The sequence below is a fragment of the Ursus arctos genome, unplaced genomic scaffold (assembly GCF_023065955.2).
Source record: "Ursus arctos isolate Adak ecotype North America unplaced genomic scaffold, UrsArc2.0 scaffold_6, whole genome shotgun sequence".
Classification (NCBI taxonomy): domain Eukaryota; kingdom Metazoa; phylum Chordata; class Mammalia; order Carnivora; family Ursidae; genus Ursus; species Ursus arctos.
Genome location: NW_026623078.1, coordinates 27,294,529 through 27,318,227, shown reverse-complemented (window position 1 = coordinate 27,318,227; position 23,699 = coordinate 27,294,529). Strand labels below are relative to the sequence as shown.

Below are 23,699 nucleotides of genomic sequence, written 5' to 3'. Positions count from 1 at the left end.
TCAGTGTAGAGCCCAACATGGGACTCAGTCTCACAACCATAAGATCACTACCTGAGCCGAAATCAAGAGTTGGACACTCAACCAACTGAGCTACCCAGGTGCCCCTTTATTTTATTATTTTTAAGTTTCAGTTGTAGTACAGTCAACATACAATATTATATCAGTTTCAGGTGTACAAAATCACAATTTGACATTATATATATTACAGAATGCCTTACCATGATAAGTGTAGTTACCATCTTTTACCATGAAAAGTTAATACAATATTATTGACTATATTCTCTATACTATACTTTTCATTCCTGTGACTTACTTTATAACTGGAAGTTTGTTCCTCTTAATCTCCTTCACCTGTTTCTCCCATCTCCCTCTCTCCTCTCTCCCCTCTAGCAACCACCAATTTGTTCTGTGTATTTACAAGTATTTCTCGTTTTTTGTTTGTTTATTCATTTTGTTTTTTAGATTCCATATGTATGTGAAATCGTGTAGTATTTGTCTTTCTCTGACTTATTTCACTTAGCATGGTACTCTAGATCTGTCCGTATTGTTTCAAATGCAAAATTTCATTCCTTTTCATGCCTGAGTGATATTGTATAGGGTATAAGCACACACCCCACATCGTCTTTATCCATTCATCTATCAATGGAACAGTTGGGTTGCTTTCGTATCTGAGCTATTATAAATGATGTTATAATAAACATAGGGGTGCATACAGCTTTTTGAATTAGTGTTTTTATTATTTTGGGGTAAATGCCCAGCAGTGGAATTACCAATGGATCATGTGGTATTTCTATTTTTAATTTTTTGAAGAACCTCCATACTATTTTCCTCAATGAATGTACCAATTTACATTTCCACCAGGAGTGCAAGAGGGTTCCCTTTTCTCCACATCCTTACCAGCACTTGTTATTTCTTATCTTTTTGATAATAGCCATTCTGAGTGGTGTGAGGTGCTACTTCATTGTGGCTTTGAATTGCATTTGCCTGATAGTTAGTGATGTTGAGTATCTTTTCATGTGCCTCTTGGCCATCTGTATGTCTTCTTCAGAAACACATCTATTCAGGTCCTCTGCCCATTTTTAATTGAATTTTTTTGTCTTTGGTGCTTACTTGTGTGAGTTCTTTATATATTTTGGATATCAACCTCTTGTCACAGCATATCATTTACAAGTATCTTCTCCCACTGCAAATATTCTCGCTGTTTTGATTTTGTAATAATCAGGGCAGGCTAAACATTCACTATGCTAAGACCATGCATGTGTCCCAGACCTAGTTCTTTCCCTAGGTCTGGTTTTATCAATGCTGGTAATAAACCAAGTCTGATTTTTTTTTTCTATGTCTGATTTATATGATGCATCTTACATGGGAAATGTCTGTGACTCTAGGTATCTGATCATCCTTGAGAAATGACAACAAAGCTGGTGTAATAACTTTTGAAGTTAACGATTGCAGATTTGTTGATTTACAAGTTGCCATTAAATGAATTGTAAAACTAAAAACAAACACAGACAAGTATCTTCTCCCATTCAGTAGGTTGCCTTTTCATTTTGTTGATGGATTCCTTCCCTGTGCAAAAGCTTTTTAGTTTGGTGTACTAATTGGGGTACAAATGTACCCAGTTGTTTATTTCTTGCTTTTGTTGCAGTTGCCTGAAGAGACAGATCAAAAAAAATATAAGACCAGTGTCCAAGAATTTACTACTATGTTTTCTTTCAGGTTTTTAATGGTTTCAGGTCTTAAATTTAGGTATTTAATCCATTTTGAGTTTATTTTTGTACATGGTGTAAGCAAGTGGTCCAGTTTTCATTCTTCTGCTTGTAGCTGTTCAGTTTTCCCCAACAACATTTATCGAAGAGACTGTCTTTTCCCATTAGACATTCTTGCCTCCTTTGTCGCAGACTAATTGACCATGCAAGCATGGGCTCTCTGTTCTCTCTTGCACTGATCTGTTTGTCTGTTTTTGTGCCGGTACCACACTGTTTTGATTACTATAGCTCAGTAGTATAGTTTGGAATCTGGGGTGGCAGTACCTCCAGCTTGTTCCTCTTTCTCAAGATTGCTTTGGCTATTCAGGGTCCTTTGTGGTTCCATACAAATTGTAGGATTATTTGGTCTAGTTCTGTGAGAAATACTGTTGGTGTTTTGATAGGGATTGCAATGAATCTGTGGATTACTTTGGCTAATATGAGCATTTTAATATTAATTCTTCTAGTCCATGAACATCTTTCCATTCATTTGTGTTATCTTCAATTTCTTTCATCAGTATCGTATAGTTTTCAAAGTATAGGTTTTCACCTCCTTGGTTAAATTTATTTCTAGGCTTTTTTGTGGGAGTTTTTTGTTTTTGTTTTTGTTTTGATGCAACTGTAAATGGGATGTTGTCTCAACTTATCTTGCTAGTTCGTTATTATTGTATAGGAATGAAGCAGAATTTTGTATCCTGCAACTTAACTGAATTCATTTCTTATTTCTGATAGTTTTTTTGTGGAGTCTTTAGGGTTTTCTTTTTTTTTTTTTAATAAAGATTTTATTTATTTGAGAAAGAGCAGGGGGAGGAGCAGAGGGAGAGGGACAAGCAGACTCCACACTGAGCACAGAGCCTAGTGTGGGGCTCAGTCTCACAACCCTAAGATCAGGACCTGAGCCAAAATCAAGAGTCAGACGCTCAACCAACTGAGCCACCCAGGCGTCCCTAGGAATTAATTAACTAATTAATTTCTCCCTCTCCCCCCCTTCTCTCTCTCTCTCTTCCTTTCTTTTTAAAGATTTTATTTATTTGAGAGAGAGAGAGTGAGCACCAGCGGGGGTGGGGGAGGGTCAGGGAAAAGGAGACTCCCCACTGAGCAGGGAGCCTGACGCAGAGCTCCATCCCAGGACCCTGAGATCATGACCTGAGCTGAAGGCAGCCATGCAGGCATCCCTAGGGTTTTCTATATCTCATGTCATCTGCAAATAGTGACAGTTTTAGTTCTTCCTTACCAGTTTGGATGTCTTTTTTCTTGTCTGTTGCTGTGGCTAGGGTTTCCAGTACTACTTTGAATAAAAGTGAGAGTGGACATCTGTTTTGTTCCTGATATTAGAGGAAAAGCTCTCAGCTTTTCACCATTGAATATGATGCTAGCTGTCTGTCGCGTCATGTATGACCTTTATAATGTCGAGATACAGTACCCGTTCTATACCCACTTTATTGAGATTTATCATGAGTGGATGTCCAGTTTTGTCAAATGCTTTTTTTACATTTACTGACATGATCATAGGATTTCAATTCCTTATTTTGTTAATGTGCTGTATCACATCGATTGATTGATTTGCAGATACTGAACCATCCTTGCATCCCTGGCATAAATCCCACCTAATTGTGGTGAATGATCCTTTTAGTGCATTGTTGGATTTGGTTTGCTGATATTTTGTTGAGGATTTTTGCATCTATGTTTATCAGTGTTTGGTTTTAGTGTCAAGGCAATCAGTGCCTGCCTCATGGAATGAATTTGGAAAAATTCCTTCCTCTTCAATTTTTTTGGAATAATTTGAGATGAATAGCTGTTACTCTTTAAATGTTTGGTAGGATTCACCTGTGAAGTCATCTGATCCTGGACTCCTGTTTATTAGGAGTTTTTGATTACTGATTCAGTTTCATTACCAGTAATTGGTCTGTTCGGATTTGCTATTTCTTTCTGATTCAGCTTTAGAAGATTGTATGTTTCTAGGAATGGATCCATATCTTCTAGGCAGTCTAATTTGTTGGCATATACAGTTTCATAGTCGTCTTTTGCAATCTTTTGTATTTCTGTGCTGTCAGTGGTGACTTCTCCTCTTTCATTTCTGATTTTATTTGAACCTTCTTCCCCCCCCTTTTTTTTCATGAGCGTGGCTTAAAGTTTATCAATTTTTATCTTTTCAAAGAAGTATCTCTTACTTTCATTGATCTTTTCTATTATTCTTTTAGTCTCTATTTAACTCATTTCCACTTTGATCTTTATTATTTCCTTTGTTCTTCTTTTTCTAGTTCCTTTAGGTGTAACGTTGGAGTGTTTATTTGAGATTTTTCTCATTTCTTGAGGTTGGCCTATATCTCTTAGAACTGATCTTGCTGCAGCCCAAAGTTTTTGAACTGTTTTTTTTTTCATTTTCATTTATCTCAAGATAATTTTTTATTTCCTCTTTGATTTCTTTGTTGACTCTTTTTTATTTAGAATGTTTAGCCTCCACACATTTGCTTTCTTTTTTGTTTACCCTCCAGTTTTCTTCTTGTAACTGAGTTCTAGTTTTTCACCACTATTAGAAAAGATGCTTGATATGACTACAGTCTCCTTACATTTTTTGACATTTGTTTTGTGACCTAACCTGATTTGTCCTAGAGAACGTTCCTTGTGTACCTGAAAATAATGTATCTTCTGCTGTTTTGGGGTGGAATGTTCTGTATATATATCTGTTAAGTCCAGCTGGTCTGAAGTGCCATCCTGAGCCACTGTTAACCTGTTGATTTTCGGTCTGGAAGATATTTCTGTTGATGTAAGTGGGATGTTAAAGTCCCCTACTCTGATTGTATTCCTGTCAATTTCTCCCTCTATGCCTGTTAATATGTGTTTTGTATTTTTAGGTGTTCCAATGTTGAGTGCTCAGATATTTACAGTATCTTGTTGAATTGATCATGCCCTTCTTTGTCTCTTGTTACAGTCCTTGTTTTAAAGTCTATTTTGTCTGATACAAATATTGCTACCCCCATTTTTTTTTTTTTTTTTGCTTCCATTTGCATGGAATATCTTTTTCCGTCCTTTTGCTTTCAGTCTACATGTGTCTTTAGGTCTGAAGTGAGTCTCTTGTAGACAGCATAGAGATGGATTTTGTTTTTTAATCCATTCAGTCCCTCTAGATCTTTTGATTGGAGCATTTAGTCCATTTAAAGTGATTATTGATAGATATGCACTTATTGCCATTTTACTGTCTTCTTAGTTGTTTTTGTAGTTCTTCTTTGTTCCTTTCGTCCTCTGGAAAAGTGAGACTGTAATAGGCGAGGGAGTTAGGGTTGGGGCAGAGAGGCCTTCCAAACAGGAAGTAGAGGAACCTGAGCAAAGGCACAGAAGCCCTCAAAGGCATATACTGGGTGTGAAGTCAGACTGCTTTGCTACAGAATAGGATATTTTGAAGCATTTGGTTGAATTTGAGGCTGAAAAGGCCAGGTCAGAGCCTGATGGGACAGGAAGTAAAGCACCGTAAGCAATATTGAAATTTGGAGAAGGTGACATAAAATGAGAGGCTCTTAGCGGTCTTTATCAGAGTTGACCTGAAGTTGTCTACCATGGTCTCTAGATTCTAGAAATACTGGAAGTGGGAAACTTTTTTTTAATACTGCTGACTTCAGGGGGTTGGGGCAGAGGGAAGGCACAAAACTAGTAACGATAACAAGAAAAAACTGAGTTAAAACATGCTAGAGAACTACAAAATACCTTACTTATCTTTAACAAGAAATATTTTATACATAACCTTTTATTCATTTTTATAACTTGTTGAGGGGCATAGGAGTAGGAAGAAAGTGAAGAGGGATAAGGACAAGATGGAAAGGTAGTAAGCGAGACCCACAAAGACAGACTGACAGAGAGCCTGACACAGACACAAGGAAGAGCAACATACTCAGAAGCTTACATGTTCACATTTAAACACAAAGATAAAGTTTTTAATATAAAATTTTATTTTGTAGTCTCTTATGACATTGTCACTAATGACTTAAAGCATTCTTTTTTTTTTTAAGATTTATTTATTTATTTTAGAGCGAGGGAGAGCGAGGGTGCGCGCTTATGTGGAGGGAGGGGCAGACTCTCTGCTGAGCACAGAGCCCAATGTGGGGCTTGATCCTAGACCCCGAGATCATCACCTGAGCTGAAATCGAGTTGGACACTTAGTTGAGCCATCCAGGCGCCCCAGGCATAGTCGTATTTGACAACTGTGAGCACTTAGGTAAGAGCCCTTGGTCTAAGCTCCCTAGGTGTCAGCCCTCACCTTCTGCTTAAATCCCACCCCATCTTTAGTGAAGAGTGCCCACACTTGTGCCCTGGCTGCTCAGCCTTCCCCTGTCCTTGTTAGCAGATGAATCGGTCTACTCCCCACCTCTCCCTCTTCTGCTGGGACTTAGAAATAGTGATATCTGTCACTGTGCCCAAGGGAGCAATACTGGGTCATTCCCACACAGCATTCAGCTAAAAGTACTAATACCCCCGTGAGAGAGAGCCAGGTTGATCCTTCTGCCTCAGCTTCAGTGACTTTGCTACTCTGTGACAGAATCCAGGAGAAGAACCCTCACCACAGCATACAGGTCCCTGTGTGATCCGTTTCCAGTCCTGTCCTATTCTCCCTTGTTGCAGCCCACAAACTGCTTGAACTCTTACCCCCTCCTCCACAGCTGGCACTGACACAGGCCTACACACACATGCACAGTTTCTTGCCTCTGTGTCTTCTGCCTGGAATGCTTCTCTCCTCTTCCCCCTTAGCTGGTTGACTATTGCCCACCATTAGTAGTCCAGTAGTGTGGAGTATTACGACTACTCTAGGTTTGTAAAGCACAGGGAAACGGAATCTAGGCTGGGTGATAGAACATCCAATGGCAAGGCGCCTTCACCAGTATCCCCCATCTGGCCAGTTCAGCCCAGTACTCTGTTCTTATGTCCCATATCCTCAGTCGTGTATACCCTCAGGCTACTACCTAGACCACTTACTGTTGCTAACCCATATGTATGGGGTTTTGCTGTTGCATCATTATTCATACTCTTTCCTCTCTATCTGGAATGCCTCCTTACCCTGTTTCTGTCTATTCCCACCAGAGTCTTAGTGTTCATTCTTCAAGGTTCGTCTCAAATACTCCTGCTTAACAAAGAACTTCTTAATCCCCAATCAATATAGACTCATCTCCTTTGAATCCCCATATCATTTCTTTCTTCTGCTTAGTTTTTTTGTAGGTTTTCCTTTTTCTTTCCCAAATGAATGACAAATTCCTGATGTCAGAGATCATATCTACTTATCACTCACACCTGTGGCGTTTCTGAGCACAATGTTGCTCTTAGTCTGTAAAATAAATGTCTCAAAATTTTCTGAAGCCTAGCTTTTATCTAGCCTTGTATAATGGCTTTATATTGGGGGAAAATAGCACCCAGAATTTAAGAACTTGAAATTTTTATTCTAATAATTGAGTAAGTACATTCTGTCTCTTATATAAAGATGATAAATTATAACCTCTTTTGTGGCAGATAGTATTTATAATATTTTAGTTTGTCTCCTGAAAATGTGTTTGTGTCTCAAGTGCATTTGGTAAACTTTTAACTTTCTTAGGCTTTAATAAGTTTAGTTCTTGAGACCATGTTAAAATAAGGATGACAAATCTACACAGCTTGTCAGCTAGAATATATTTTGAAAAGCCAGGTGGGGGAGTTTTTGTAACTTTATTATGATCTTCAATTAATTTGGGATATTTTCCCTGATTTTAAATAGACATATTATGTTAGACTAGGATATGTAGCAAATAGAAAGCACACTCACATTTTATATTTAGTGCTATGCAATACTGGATGTATTGGTTTTGAAAGAATTCATCTCTGAGATTTTGTCAGATACATTTAAATTTCCATGAGCTACAGTTACTTCTAATTCATTCTTCTTAGTTTGAAGAATGATATAATTTTTGAGAAATGAATTAAATATTTGGAATGTGGTAGGGAGAAGAGAACAAGAGTTTCCAATTGCATTATAATTTGCGTATTATATAAGTGTGTTTGTATATATAATTTTTTCACTTGAGATTAGAGATGGCTTATTACAATCAGATTTATGTGTAGTAACTAACATTGGAATAAATAAAAGATACAGAGCACGAATACCAGTATTTGTTCTATTAATTGTTGTCATTCTCTGGTTGGTTTAGGCTTAAAGTACATTTTTTTTTTAAAGATTTTATTTATTTATTTGACGGAGACAGAGAGAGAGGGAACACAAGCAGGGGGAGTGGGAGAGGAAGAAGCAGGCTCATAGCGGAGGAGCCTGATGTGGGGCTCGATCCCAGAACGCCGGGATCACGCCCTGAGCCGAAGGCAGGCGCTTAACGACTGCGCCACCCAGGCGCCCCTTAAAATACATTTTTCTTAGTTTCGTTTTATTTTTTGTTTTTGTTTTTTTTTAACAAATGAGTAAGAACAACCCTATTTTCCCAACCTATTGTACTAGTAGAATGAGGAAGAGGGAAATGTGACTGTTTTTGTGTACTTTAGGTTAGGTTAATTTTCAGACTGAAATGGATTATACAGTAATAAATTATTGGATATGCAACTATTGTAATTGGTCTTTCTAAGGAGACTTTTTTTTCTGGGTTGATGAGGGTTTTTTGGTTTTGTGTGTGTGTTTTGGTGATTAAAAAAACCCCACATAGGGGCGCCTGGGTAGCGCAGTCGTTAAGCGTCTGCCTTTGGCTCAGGGCGTGATCCCAGCGTTATGGGATCGAGCCCCACGTCAGGCTCCTCCACTGGAAGCCTGCTTCTTCCTCTCCCACTGCCCCTGCTTGTGTTCCCTCTCTCGCTGGCTGTCTGTCAAATAAATAAATAAAATCTTTAAAAAAAAAAAAAACCCACATAACATAAATTTACCCTCTTAGCAATTGTTAAGTGTACATTATTGTATTGTTAACTATATGCACACTGTTGTACAAGAGGCCTCTAGAGCTTTTTCCTCTTGCATGGTGGAAACTCTGTACCCATTGAATCACTTGCCATGTCCCCCAACCCCCAACCCCTGGCAACCACCTTCCACTTTTTGTTTCTATGACTTTGACTATTTTAGATGCCTACCCTTAAGTGGAATCAGGAAGTATTTGTGTCTTTGTGATTGGCTTATTTAACTTAGCATAATAGTACTCAAAGTTCGTCCCTGTTGTTGTGTATGTCAGGACTTTTTAAAGACTAATATTCCGTTGTATGTGTATACCAAATTCTCTTTATCCATTCATCCATCGGTGGACATTAAAGTTGTTTTCACATCTTGTTATTGTGAACAATGCCGCAGTGAATGTGTATATGCAAATATCTCTTTGAGACTTTGTTTTCAGTGCTTTTGGATAAATATCCAGAAGTGGAATTGCTGTGTCATATGGTAGTTCTGTTTTTAATTGTTTGAGGAACCTTCATACTCCATCATATGTTTTCCTTAGTGTTTGCACCATTTTGCAATCCCACCAACAATGCACAAGGGTTCCAACTTTTCCGTATCCTTGCCAACACTTGTTATTTTCTGTTTTTTGATAGTGACCATCCTAACTGGGGTGCAGGGATAATACCTCATTGTGATTTTCATTTACATTTTCTTAATGATTAATGATGTTGGGTATCTTTTCCAAGGAAATATTTTGAAAAGAATAAGTAGCTAATACTACGTTGGAGCATTGATTGCCCTCTGTGGTCAAATATCTTAGTATCATATATTGTTGAACAGTTGAGGGTACCAAACATGACCTTAAGCTAAAAAGATGAGGAGGCTCTGAGGTGCAGGAAGACTGCTTGAGGCAAATCTGAGGTCAGCAGGAAAATGAGAGAAAATCGCAATGACATTAAGATTTCTCTTTTAGATACTCTGCCTCATTTCAGCCATTTCTCATGTTCTCCTAAAGGATGTTTCTCTCCCTGAAGCTTTTTACTACATTAGACTTCTTTATGTAGGTTACAGGGAAAGGAGGAGTACAACCTTCATGGATCATACTGTTTATAAATGGTTTGGGGGTGGGCAGATAGAGGCACTCATGTATGTCACTTCCCAATTCCCTTATTACTGTTGTTCAGTCTGAGATACTTAATTTCTTTCTACTTAGAAGATGTTCACTTTTTGCTAATTACTGGGTCATTTACCTGTGGTCAGAAGTGCAATAGTACATTTTTTTTAATCTCATTTTTTCTGTTACTGTCAATGTTTTTGAGATAATAATTCTAAGGAAACAATGATCATGTTCTTCTCAGCTTCGTTGGTAAGAAATGGAGACCTTTACAAGTTTATGCTTTGCTGTCAGCACAAAGCCCAGTAAAAACTGGCCTCTTGCAGTTTTGGACCTTAAATTGTCAGTCCAGTTATTACTCTAGACATGGTCTTATCAGCATATCAGATCTCAAATCCCATTTTGTTTTCTAAGAATGCAAAAGTGAAGGATAATTCACAGAATACAAGAATTGTAGATCTCCTTGTAATACTAACTAAAGATTGGAGGGGAACCTGGGTGGCTTGATCAGTTAAACGACTGTCTCTTGATCTCAGTTCAGGTCTTGATCTCAGAGTTGTGAATTCAAGCCAGACACGAAGCCCACTTTAAAAAAAAAAAGAAAAAGAAAAAGAAAAGGAGTGGATACCAATTAACTTTAACCTGAGAATTGATTTTAATTTGACCTTTTTTTATTGTGGTAAAATATATATAACATAAAATTTATCATTTTTAAGTGTATAGTTGAGTGACATTAAGTATACCTTCACGTTGTTGTGCAACTGTCACCAGTATCCATTTCCAGAACTTTGTCATCATTCCAAACAGAAATTCTCTGTTAGATAAGAAGTACTCACCCATCCCCCGACAGCCGCAGAGAACAGAAACCACTCCTCTGCTTTCTGTCTCTGGATTAGACTATTCTAGGTGCCTCGTATACATGGAATTGTATAGTGTTTATTTTTTTGCGATTGGCTTATTTCACTTAGCATCATGTTCTCAGGATTCATCCATGTTCTCATTTTCAGCATTTCCTTCCTTTTTAAGGCTGAATAGTATTCCATTGCGTGCATACATATATATATATATATATATACACACACACACACACACACACACACACACACACCATATTTTGTTTATCTGTTGATGGACATCTGGGTTCTTTCCACCTTTTCACTGTTGTAAATCATGCTGTTATGAACATTGGTGTACAAATATCTGTTTAAATGTCTGCTTTTATTTTGGGGGAATATATACCCAGAAGTGGTTTTTGCTGGATCATGTAGTAAGTCTATGTTTAATTTTTTTAAGGAACCATTATACTGTTTTCTACAGTGGCCGTAATTTAACTTTTTAAAATCAGGTTTTAAAATATTTTGCTTGGGGCGCCTGGGTGGTTCAGTCGTTAGGCGTCTGCCTTCAGCTCAGGGCGTGATCCTGGCATTCTGGGATCGAGCCCCACATCAGGCTCCTTTGCTAGGAGCATGCTTCTTCCTCTCCCACTCCCCCTGCTTGTGTTCCCTCTCTCGCTGGCTGTCTCTGTCAAATAAATAAATAAAATCTTTAAAAAAATAAATAAATAAAATATTTTGCTTAAATTTAGATTGAAAATTTACCAAGGGTCAAAGTATCCCATTCTCTTACTTAGAAATCTTGAAGTATTATTTTGTCTTCTGAGTGGACTCCACATACCTCCTCCTTTTCTGTTTTTCAGGGGACAGTCCAAAGGCCAATGGTGGTTGTCATTACCGCCATAGTCATAAGATAGAGCAGTGAGGTGAAAATTAGCCTCCCAGTTGCCAATTGTGAAACTTGGTTAGAGGGGGTCATGGTGAGTCAAAACAAAAACAAAAACAAAAAAACCCCACATAGTTTTGTGAGTCAGAAAATACTTGGTGAGGGGCGCCTGGGTGGCACAGCGGTTAAGCGTCTGCCTTAGGCTCAGGGCGTAATCCCGGCGTTGTGGGATTGAGCCCCACATCAGGCTCTTCTGCTATGAGCCTGCTTCTTCCTCTCCCACTCCCCCTGCTTGTGTTCCCTTTCTCGCTGGCTGTCTCTCTCTCTGTCAAATAAATAAATAAAATCTTTAAAAAAAAAAGAAAAGAAAATACTTGGTGAAGGGGGTAATCAGAAGGGGGAATGAAGCATGAGAGACTATGGACTCTGAGAAACAAACTGAGGGCTTTAGAGGGGAGGGGGGTGGGGGAATGGGATAGGCTGGTGATGGGTAGTAAGAAGGGCACGTACTGCATGGTGCACTGGGTGTTATACGCAACTAATGAATCATCGAACTTTACATCAAAAATAAAAATAAAAAATTTTAAAAAGAAAAAAAAAAAAGAAAATACTTGGTGAGTGCCTTCTTTTTTACTGAGTCCCAGAATACAGCAATGCATTAGGTGACATGCCTGCTGCCATCATGGAACTTGGAATCTAGTAATAGGAAAATGGGCCATGGATATAAGTATGTAGCAGTGCAGAATGTATCTCTAATGTAAGGCCACTGTGCTCTGGGAAGTATATATTGCCTGGGGTTCATGGAAGGTCCTCACTGACATTTCAACTAGAGATGAAAAGATAAGCCAGGGCCCATAACGTTGAATTCTTACAATGTTTAATGTACATACTAAACAGTGGTAAATGCATACAATTTATAAATAAATGCATATGTTGTATACATTGTACATACTATCAAATATATATATATTATATATATATATATATAATTCATTCTGATAGAATGAGTTATCAGAGAAGTTTCTTCTAGAGAATCCTTGCCTAGTTGGCTTTCAGTGGATGCGATTAGCCTTACAGTTAACAGAGGAGTGAATAGAGAGACGTCAGGATGTGGCCTAGGACTCAGAAAGATCTGAGGCTCCAAAGCTTGTGATGATGGATTCTTTCTTCACACTGCACTGTTCCATCTTTCTTCATCCGTTATTGCCAAGTTTGTCACAAATGAAGGAAGTTACACACTCCCATATACACTGTGTGGTCACTAAAATCTGGCCTGTTCTCATCAAACAATCCTCCCTGGAATACCAGCAGTGACTTCCTGTTCGCCACATCGGCAGGCCTCCTCTTCCTCCCTGACCTGCTTAGCTTCTCTGGTAGCTCTGTGTCTGTTAACCATCCTTCCTCGAGACACGTCTACTTTGCGTGCATACTCTATCCATATCCATACCCAGTCACTGCCTTCTCTTCCTTATCTCATCCTGGGCCGCCTTTTGTCCCCAACAGAAATCCCTTCCTTCTTCAGCTTTAGCTGTTTCCAACTTTGTTTGCTACCAGCATTCATTTCCTAAAAATATATGGATATGTAACCGCTGTTCTCAGAACTTTGTGTCTCCCCTATAGAGATCAAAGGAAAATGTCCTCACCTGGCATTTAAGGTGCCATCGGTCCAAACATTCTTCTAGGCAGAGCCTGAAGCCTTAGTTATTCTTTAATCTGTAGCCACACAGCTTGTGGGCCATTGTCAGATAACATAGATATTTCATTTTGGCTGGTCGTCTAATAGTTTAAGCTTTAAAAAAAAAAACTCGCTGCTACCATTTAAACTCTTTGATGGAAGAACCATAGCTTACTCGTTTTTATATCCTTTCCCTAATGCCTTGCACAGAAGAGATACTTAATAAGTGTCTATGTAAATAATGGACAAAATTAGGGTTTAGAGGAAATGTGAAAGCAACAAGAAAGTCAGTGTTTTCTTCAGCTACTTCAAGAAGGTGTGACTAGAATGATGGGGTGGTTGGTAAATGATATAAGGCATTTCAGGAATGTCATTAACTACTATCTGAGTTTGAAATAGCACGTAAAATAATTTCAACGGTGTAGTCTGGAAATGACCAGGGTCCATATCATAACTATTTTGAAACATGATGATTTCTCATTAATTCGTACTTATATTTGGGATGCATTTACCAGATGCCCTCTGCGTGCCACATACTGTGCATCGGAGATACAAAGAGAAGCCAAACACCGTCCCTGCCGTCCAGGGGCTCATTAATAAAGAAATCATTAAAGCCTTTTTAGAATAGCTTATCCTCAGCATACGTACATCCTGCTCCCTGATTTGAGAACACACCCCAGAGGGAGGCCTGTGGTTGTTCAGCTTGGCCTGTGCCTACATTTATTAATAAGTGATAAAGCTGGTATTTGGATCTAAGAGAAAGAAGAAATGCAACAAGTCAGGAAGTGCTATGATAGATAGATGGATGTGGATATATAAGTATAAGTAGATGGAGATAGAAGGCAGACTGTGATAACAGAAGTGGTAGGAAATACACCCTTTTGACCTCCAAGAATATATTGATGTTTACTGTGTGGGTAATGCTTAGATAAAATCTGACACCAAGAATTGGGATTCCTTATATCTAAGGCTACTGTTTTTTTTTTTTTCTTTAACAATATTTTTTAAATGCCATGTAAATATATCTCTACGTACTGTTTTCAGCTACCTTCTCATCCCTTCTGGAAGCCTGCTGTGTTCTATACTCTGTCATTGGGTTGCTGCTGATGGCCAGGCTCAGACTTTTTCAGGGAGTCTCAATACTGTTGTCCGTGTTTCATGATAAGGAAACTGACATGCAGAAACAGTCAGGTTGAGGCCTTAAATCTAGCAGATGACAAACAAGAATTCCAGCCACGGTCTCTTGGTGATTCCAAAGCCTGTGATCTTTTCATTGTGTTCCATTACCTGCCTCTGAGAATGGTGGTCATGTCTTCAGCTTTGCCTTTGTTTATTATGAGAGAAAATGTTGATCTACAGAGATATTCCAAAAGTAACATACTCAAAACCAAAAGAAAGATTTACAATAGTTACTGCTGTGTCATTAGGGGGTAGTTTTAACACATCTTATCATAGAAGAGATTTTGATGATTTGGGGTTAGATGTGATTTTGTTCAATATCTTAAATCTTATGGAGGCTGCAGTTAAGGGCTATGAAGCATTGTAGCTTGAGTAGTTAGTGCAAATAGCTCCTCAGGTTTCTGACTGCCTCTGACCTGGTCCTGTGTGCTCACCTATGCAGTTCTAACTAGGCTTCTTTGATTACTGATGGATATCTCCCAATACTGTCTTTTTTTATTGTCTTTTTCTGGTTATCTCAGTATCAAAGAATGAAAAGGAATAAATGCTGGGGCGCCTGGGTGGCACAGTGGTTAAGCGTCTGCCTTCGGCTCAGGGCGTGATCCCGGCGTTGTGGGATCGAGCCCCACATCAGGCTCTTCCACTATGAGCCTGCTTCTCCCTCTCCCACTCCCCCTGCTTGTGTTCCCTCTCTCGCTGGCTGTCTCTATCTCTGTCAAATAAATAAATAAAATCTTAAAAAAAAAAAAAAAAGGAATAAATGCTGAGGTGTTGTTCATCAGTGAAAAGAATTTCTCATAGACATGAAAACCATTGCTCTGTGTGCAGAGCATTCACGTTTCTCCCAGAGCCAGATGCTAACGTGAAAAATAAGGGAGATAAGTGAGGCATTTACATTATATACTTTCAGAGGCAGAATTACCACCGAGCTAACGAAGGTTAAGATGCAAGGCCTCTTACCTGTGCTGGCCCCTGCGAGTACTGAGAGTTGTAGCAGGTATGGAGATGGGGAAGCCGCACTTCAGTCGGGAAGCACTTCTTCATAAGCATTTCAGATAATTACCTAAAGAGATCTCAGAGGAAGAAATTGGATTTTTTTTTTAAAGCCCCGGTGTTTTTTTGCTACTGTTTCTTTTCTATAAATAAGAATGAGAATTACACTTAATTTTGTGTTCTTGGAGAGAATCCCCTCGTACTGTATAAACTTAAGGCCCCACAAAACAGAGATCCATCCCTATGTACTAGCAAATATAAAGGAGGTTAAAAACAAAAGAGTCCGCTTGCTGTGGGGAGGGGGGGACGAGAGCTGACACATCTGCGTGCTCACTTTGGGCCACGCCCCACTGTTTACGTCCATTGTCTGCTTTTGTCCCTGCAGCACCCCTGAGGGTAGCTTCAGTTATCAACTCCATTTTACAGACAGGAACCTAGAGCTCGCATCACTGGTCTAGAGTCACACAGCTAGAAGGTGGTGGAACTGGAACTCAAATCCAGATCTCTGCCTTGCTCCAAGTAAACTGGAAGGATAAACAAACATGTCACCCAGCTGTTTACTCTTGCGTCTGTCTGCCGTTTGGAGGGAGTTGTGATGAGTGAATTGGATAAGCATGTTATTGGCTGGGTCTCGGGTCTACTGAGGCACTGGTTTAGTTAGTGGGGAGAATATTTTTTGCAGATCCTTATTTCAGAAGATGATATACACTTTTAAGGCAGCTCAGCTTTTCCTGTCAGGAAAAAAAGATGATGAAAGATCCCAAGAAAATAGAAGGTTGCTATCCAGGCCAAAAAAGACTTCTTGGTATTTAGCTTGTTTTAGAACATTCATTTTGTACCCTGATGTGAACAGATGAGGAATTGTTCTGTCAGAGTGAACGTCTCATCATTTTAAAGATCTGTCCATCTTTTTGTGCAATGTAACCTCTAGATAAACAACAGTTCTGGCCTGGTTTAGGTGTTCTCTCGCATTTCAGGAAATAAGTGGGGAGCAAAACAGACTTTACCCACTTCGATCACTGGGAGCACCCCAATATTCATTACATTATTGACCAGAAGTAAAGGAAAGGAAGAGAATCTGAGATCCCCGTTTTACACAAGAGTATTTAGCTGCATATGAGACTACGTTGTGAGTGTTTTAACTTGGGTGCTGAGAAGGGAGTGTGGAGAATGCAGACTTCCATCTGTCAAATGGATTTATTAGATTTCAGATATTTAAACTGAGAATTTTAGATATCCATAGCGATCCATAGCGAAAGAGTACATTTGCCTTACGTTTCTCATTTCTGTCATTTTGAACAGAAGCAAGCCCCAGTTCAACATGGTCACAGACCAAAAATACATTGATTTTTCCCAGGAGAAAAGAATTGTTCATTGAAATGGACTTGGATTCTGCTTTTACAGTGTTAGAACCTTGATCACCTATAATAGATTCAGAGTCCTTTTGGGCCCATCAATTTTAGAAATAAGACATTTTGTCTTATTGAAGAAAAGAAAAGTGAAATAAATAATGCCAGTACTTGGCTTAGTGCTGCTTCCCATATGTTCATTACTGAGACACCTTTTCATTCTCATTAAGGCCAGATGGTGGACCTTACAGAATTCCTGGACAATTTTGGGGAGTCTATGTCTTCCGTTTCTTTAGACCTTAAGTGCTTGAAGAATTCATTTTTTTCTTACTTCTGTGCTTTCTTTTTAAATTTTTATTTTTTTATTGTATTTTATTTGTTTCATCATGTACTCTTTAATCCCCATCACCTATTTCAACCATGCCCCCACCCAGCTTCCCCTCTGGTAATCATCAGGTGGTTCTCTGTAGTTAAGAATCTGTTTCTTGGCTTGCCTCTCCTTTTTTTTCCCTTTGCTCATTTGTTTTGTTTCTTAAATTCCACATATGAGTGAAATCATATGATATTTGTCTCACTGATTTATTTCACTTAGCATTATACTCTCTAGTTCTATTCATGTTGCTGCAAACAGCAAGATTTTATTCTTTTTCATGGCTAATATTGCATTGTATATGTATAATACATCTTCTTTATCCAGCGGACACTTGGGCTGTTTCCGTAATTTGGCCATTGTAGATACTGCTGCTATAAATAGGGGTCCTTGTGTCCCTCTGAATTAGTATTTTTTTATTCTTTGGGAAAATGCCTAGTAGTACAATTGCTAGATGATAGGATAGTTCTATTTTTAACTTTTTGGGGAGCCTCCATACTGTTTTCACAGTGGCTGCACTAGTTTGTATTCCCACCAACAGTGCAAGAAGGTTCCCATTTCTCCACATCCCCACCAACATGTGTTGTTCTTGTGCTATTGGTTTTAGCCATTCTGACAGGTATGAGGTGGTATCTCATTGTGGTTTTGATTTGTATTTCCCTGATGATGAGTGATGTTGAGCAATGTGTCTGTTGGCCATCTGTATGTCTTCTTTGGAGAAATGTCTGTTCATGTCTTCTGCCCATTTTTTAATTGGATTATTTGTTTTCGGTATTGAGTTAAATCAGTTCTTTATATATTTTGGATACCAGCCCTTTTTCAGATACGTCATTTGCAAATATTTTCTCACATTCAGTAGGTTACCTTTTAGTTTTGTTGATTGTTTCCTACACTATGCAGAAAGGTTTTATTTTGATGAAGTCCCAGTAGTTTATTTTGATTTTGCTTATTTCCCTTGTCTCAGGAAGAATACCTAGAAAAATGTTGCTGTAGCTGATGTCGGAAAGATTATTGCCTGGGCTCTCTTCTAGGATTTTTATGGTATCAAGTCTCACATTTAGGTCTTTAATCCATTGTGAGTTTATTTTTGTGTGTGGTGTAAGAAAGTGGTGCAGTTTCATTCTTTTGCATGTGGCCGTCCAGTTTTCCCAACACCATTTGTTGAAAAGACCTACCACCATGCTTTCTTAAGAAATGCAGTCTTGGGGTGCCTGGGTGGCTCATCAGTTAAGTGTCTGACTCCTGATTCCAGCTCAGGTCATGATCTCAGGGTCGTGAGATTGAGCCCTGCGTCAGGCTCCTTGCTGGGCATGGAACCTGCTTGAGATTCTCTCTCTCCCTCCGCCCATTCTCCCCCCTACCCCCCTCCCTGCTCGCCATTGTCTTTCTCTCTAGGAAGGAAGGGAGGGAGGGAGGGAGGAAGGAAAAGAAAAAAAGAAAAGAAAAACAAAACACAGAGTCTTCAACTTTAAAAACCATTTTCCCCCTAAGATTTATATGTAAGTTAATTGTTTGGAATGGAGGATATTTTCCATTAAAACAATGCAATTTCAGTGATTAGATTCCTGGACCAGTTCCATAAAGCCTATTGTAACCAATAATGCTTCTAATTACAGTAGTTCTTAATATGTGAGGTATGTACAGCTGTGTTTCCAATATAGAGAGATGGTATAGAGATAAGTAAGATACAAGTTCTTGTAGAAGCATTACTAAATTTATTATAACCTTTTCTTTCCATTAAATATCTTTTCAAATATAGATCCTGAGGGGCTCCATGGACATTATTGATACTTAAAAGAGCCCTCGTAGTCCAAAAGGTGGGAACCACTGACCTGATGTTTATTACAGGGTAACAGGTACTATAGAAGCTGATCAGTCAGCACATCCTTATATTTCCTGGGAAGATCTCTTCTGGATTTTCAGAGATGCCTGGAGGATGGTTTCTTTTTCCTTCTGTTCTACCCTCGTAGGCTGTTCTGGACTCCTCCCCTTCCAGGCCTCCAGTTACTAGGTAACACCAGACACCAGTCAAGACCCTTAGGACAGGGGCAGAGTTCCAGCCGGGCAGGTCGATGGTGATGAGGAAGTCCAGGCATGGCTGCTTGAGCGTGTGGAAGCCAGGAGTTCTGTGGTCTCAGGCTGGTAGAGTGAAAACCTTCATAGACTTGGGGCCCAGGCCGTCTTTCTCCTTCAGACTTCACCTGCTTCCCCTTCCATTGTGCTCTTCTACCATCCCCTTTATTTCTCCTGGGAGTTTTCTTCTCCCTTGGTCAACGGCAACACAACATTCAAGTTTTTATGTGCAGTTCTTGTTTCTGAAGCAAATGTTCAATTCTGGAATTGTTTAGCTAGTGAAACAAAGTAAAAATAACAAAGGAAAAGTCACAAACCTTCAGGAAGTCTTTAAAACTCATCAAAAATCATGTTCCAGATGTTCTTTGAAATATAAATGAAGCTCTGTTTCAATCTTTGTGTCCCAAGTCTTCAGTCTTTAGAAACCCCTAAATTTATCTCTTTTGATCCCACAGGAAGCTTACTTCTATACGTATCCCCCTTGTATCTGTCTTTCTCTCTCTTTCTCTGTCTTTAGTTCTGTTGAGTCAAAGACCACATATGTGAATAGTGGGTCTTAGGTTATGCAGAACTAAAGAATGGCTCAGCTATGTTTTCGAGGAAATCTTCAAGGTGGGCTGCTGAGAATAGGGGTGAAGCCCTCTGTGCGGTCTCTCTTGACTGGCCTTATTTCAGTACTGAGGTGAATATACATTACCTACTGACCAGGTGCACATTGGAGTTTGTGGTCCCTACTGACTGCTTCAAAGGAGTAGCAGTTTTATCTTTGATGCCCATCTTCTCAACGCAGTAGTTACTCAGAATTTAAGAATATACTTACTGCCTGTCCTTTGCCTATAAAACACAATAAAGCTATTTTTATATTTAAAACACACACACACACAAATTAAGATAACAATTTAATTTTGCCCAAATTGACCCTTGGGGGAGGGGAAAGTGGTCCTCATGACCCTGCAAGATTATAGATCCAATGTCAGGAGTTGTAAAGACCTGTAATATTAAATATTCTCATGTGAAGTCCTAGCTGCTGTGTTTCTCAGTTTTTCTGTTAGGTCCCTGCCTTAGCAGCCTTACCAAGGTATCCTCCCAAAGTAAACCTTGTCTTTCAGAAACATCTCACCAATCCCCAGTTTTTCTCTTTCATAAAATAGTCACTTTGAATTTTGAATATTCATCTCCTCCCAACTTTCTTTGACTTTCCTTCTAGCAAGTTGATTGTGATAATTCCCCTATATTCTTGGTATATACGAATATTAGGAGCCCTTATGTTCTCACCACGCACTATATGAAATCCTCCTCCTTTGTAATTGAGGTTTTAAAATCAAGCTCCTGATTTTCGTATTAAGTGAAAGAAAAGATCTAGACTCTTGTGTGTTTTAGCTTCACTCCTGACTCAGTGACTCTTCCTTTTCTTAGAAAGGACACATACACGGCCCATCTTGTAGGCACCTTTGCAGTGAAGTGATTACAGATTTTTCTCTTTAAAGTTCACCAATGGGTTTAACTTTGAAAAATTGACAAATTATTTTTATGCCTATAGAGTTTGCTCCCAGCCTGAATTTTTGAAACCTATAAGTCTAATTTCCTTGGCAGTTGGATTTATCCTGAGAGGATAATACAAAAGATCATTAACCTTCACATTTTTATTTTCCAAAATTCTTTTGAGCTGCTACACTTCAGAGAACTAATTAGGCCCTGTTAGCATCCTGAGGTGTATGCATTGTTCCTGGTGTGTTGATGGAAGTTTATTTTGAGTTAAGTAATCAGCTCTTGCCATGTTCAGTCTCTGATGAAAGCATTCTCAGTGAAATCTTAGATAATTAGAGTCTGTCTTCATTCAGCATCTGGATCAGTGCAGTTTCCTGAACTTAGCTGAGTCTTCCATCTAGATAAATAAAAAACCTCCTAATGCTTACAAACTTATAAATTTCGTTTTTCTTTTATTGCGTAAATCCACAACACTTTACAAAGAAAATGTACCAACTCCATTTCAGGACTTGGCTTAATCATTGCAGTGTGCCTTAAACACACAGGAGGGCATGGCTTGTCTTTTTTATCTTTGCATCCTGCATCCTCACCGTCTAATACTGTGTTTATGTTTCCTTTAAAAACATAAAATACTACCAGAGCACCTGGGTGGCTCAGTCAGTTAAGCGTCTGACTTTTGATTTTGGTTCAGGTCGTGATCCCAGGGTTGTGGGATCGAGCCTGGAATTGGGTTCCCTGCTCAGTGGGAAGTCTGCTTGAGATCTCTCTCTCTCTTTCTCTCAAATAAATAACTAAATCTTAAAAAAATAATAACAAAATACTACCTTTTTGAAAACAGAATTACAAATAAAAATTAGAAAGTGAAATCACTTGTTCCATCTGTGTGCTTGGAGTTGATTCTGTACAGACTAATTCTTATATTAAGTGAAAGAAAACCAGACCACTTGAGGGACTCTTTCCATTGCTTTCTCCAGAGTGTGGATCCATTCAACGCATTTTTTTGAGTGTGTCTGCATGGGTCAGCAGTTGCAGTGGAGGATGGGGATGCAAAGATGAAAAATCCGGTTTCTGGCTGAAGGACTCAGCAGTATGAGGGGGGTCCAGAACAAATCAGATGATTTCCATATGATGCAGTAAGTGCTTTGGTGGCAGTGTTATGGAGGAACGGAGGGTAAAAGAAAAATGGATTCTCTGAGATTCCAGGAAGGTTGCCTGAAGGAAACAATAACAGGCGCCAAAAAGGTCCCACTCACAATCCAATAAAGATGGTGGCACCAAAGAACCCAGTGATGCCAGCTCAGCCTGGGCCTGCTCTTTTGGAGACACCTAATTAAAGTAGACTTCCTGCTTGGGCTTGCGCAGAGGAACAAGAAACAAGTGTTTGCCATCTAGGAGATAAATGCTATTTGCGGGTTAGGGGGAGCATTATTTTAGTATTTTTTTGAAAATTTACATTTCAGAAAATACTCAGGTTTTATTCCAGTGAGAGTTAAAATTGATGTTTTCAGTGTTACCATTGATAACTGAAGCAATTTTATTACTATTAATACTGACTTTGATTTTTAAAAATTTAATTTATTGGGAGAGAAACTATAGAAATGATACTAAATTTAATTCATTAATAGCAATGTCTCAAGATAACTTCAGTAAAATATACTCTTACAAGTTTCTGATTCAGTTACTGTTTTACCGCAATGGGATGTAATTTTCTTTTAGTAGAAACGTGTCTAGTTCTATTTTTTTCATTTTGACTTTGCCTTATGAAGTGCATCCATTCCACTTTTTAAACATGAGTGATTTCACATTTTCCTTTGTTACACAATTATTTATGTTAAATTATTTAAAGTAGCTTTTATTTGTAATTTGTGGACAAGTGTACTGGATTCTTGTCTTTGTGAGACTGCTTGTAATTATAAATGCAGAATATTATTACTTAGCACCTTTCTTCTGCGGAGCTCAGAGTGCTTCACATGCATTATCTTATTAAGCTTCATAACATCCCTGTGAGGCAGGGGCATTTTGCAAGCGATTATAGATTGCTTTGCTGAATCAGCACCGCCTTACAGCATTATGATAAGCTTGGAAAAGATTGAGGTCATGTACTGACTTGCTCTCAGGAAACCCTATATGCAGCCAAATATTTTCTTTGGCAATACAGAGCTAACAACTGTCACCATTCTAGTCTCTGGGAAACCCGATGTCCATTGATACAGTAAAAAATAAACAGTACATTTTAAAGAAGCAAATCTAAGGCCGTAGACTTGAAAGGCAGCCGAATTACTTAGGACAGGAGTACAGCATTGTCTTCCTGTCCAGGCTCTACGTCTACAGAGGAAAGACTACCTGTGCTCTCGCTGTGGCTCCCAAAACTGGACCTGCCCACTTGTCATGTCTGTCATCTTCAGCCACTTCACCTGCTTCACGATAAACCATCACCTGGCAGTCAGGACTTCCAAAAACAGGTTTCTGGAATTCAACCTGTCCATCTGTGTTGGAACTAACCCGATTCCAAAATGCCATTGGGTAGAACTTTTCTGAAGTCTTGACAACAGCATCATTCTAAATAATCTAGCATTTGGAAGCTTAAAGGAGGATAATTAAAATTGAAAATAGGAAGAATAAATTTTATGAAGATTTTATGTCATTATCTGAAGGGTTGTAAGAATGGTGGGGAAACTTACCTCATGGCTAATATATATAAAACAAAACCGTACTCTTAAGCTCATTTAGGAAGTAACTTAATCACTATTACATCTTTTTTCATATATAATTAGATAGTTAATTTTTATATATTCCACGGTCTATGCGGAGGATCGAAATTAACCCCCTGAGGATTTTTCTTTTTGATTTATCCATTGGGTAGCCATGGCACTCATTTGTAAGTTTCTCAGTTGTGGCTCCAACTTTTCCATAACTTTTACTGGAGAACAAAATTGTCAGACTTGAAATAAGCTAATTTCTCACAAGTGGATTTGGCTGCTTGAATAGTGTTTGTATCTGAGAGAGCACTTAACAGATACAAAATCCCAGAGAATTATGGAATTGCTGAGGAGGTATCCTATTTCCCCCTTAACTTAAAAAATTTGCTGGAGAATATATGACCATACATAAAAA

At 38.7% G+C, this 23,699-nt stretch overlaps 1 protein-coding gene and 1 non-coding gene across 20 annotated transcripts in view; both read left to right on the top strand.

Annotated features, from left to right (window-relative positions):
- The window catches only part of NCOA2 (nuclear receptor coactivator 2), a 281,080-nt gene that overhangs the window by 185,922 nt on the left and 71,459 nt on the right, over nt 1-23,699 (top strand). The window lies entirely within an intron of this gene.
- LOC113253109 (small nucleolar RNA SNORA72) lies at nt 1,184-1,314 on the top strand. Its single transcript, XR_003315246.1, has one exon. It is a non-coding gene; the product is annotated as a small nucleolar RNA SNORA72 (small nucleolar RNA).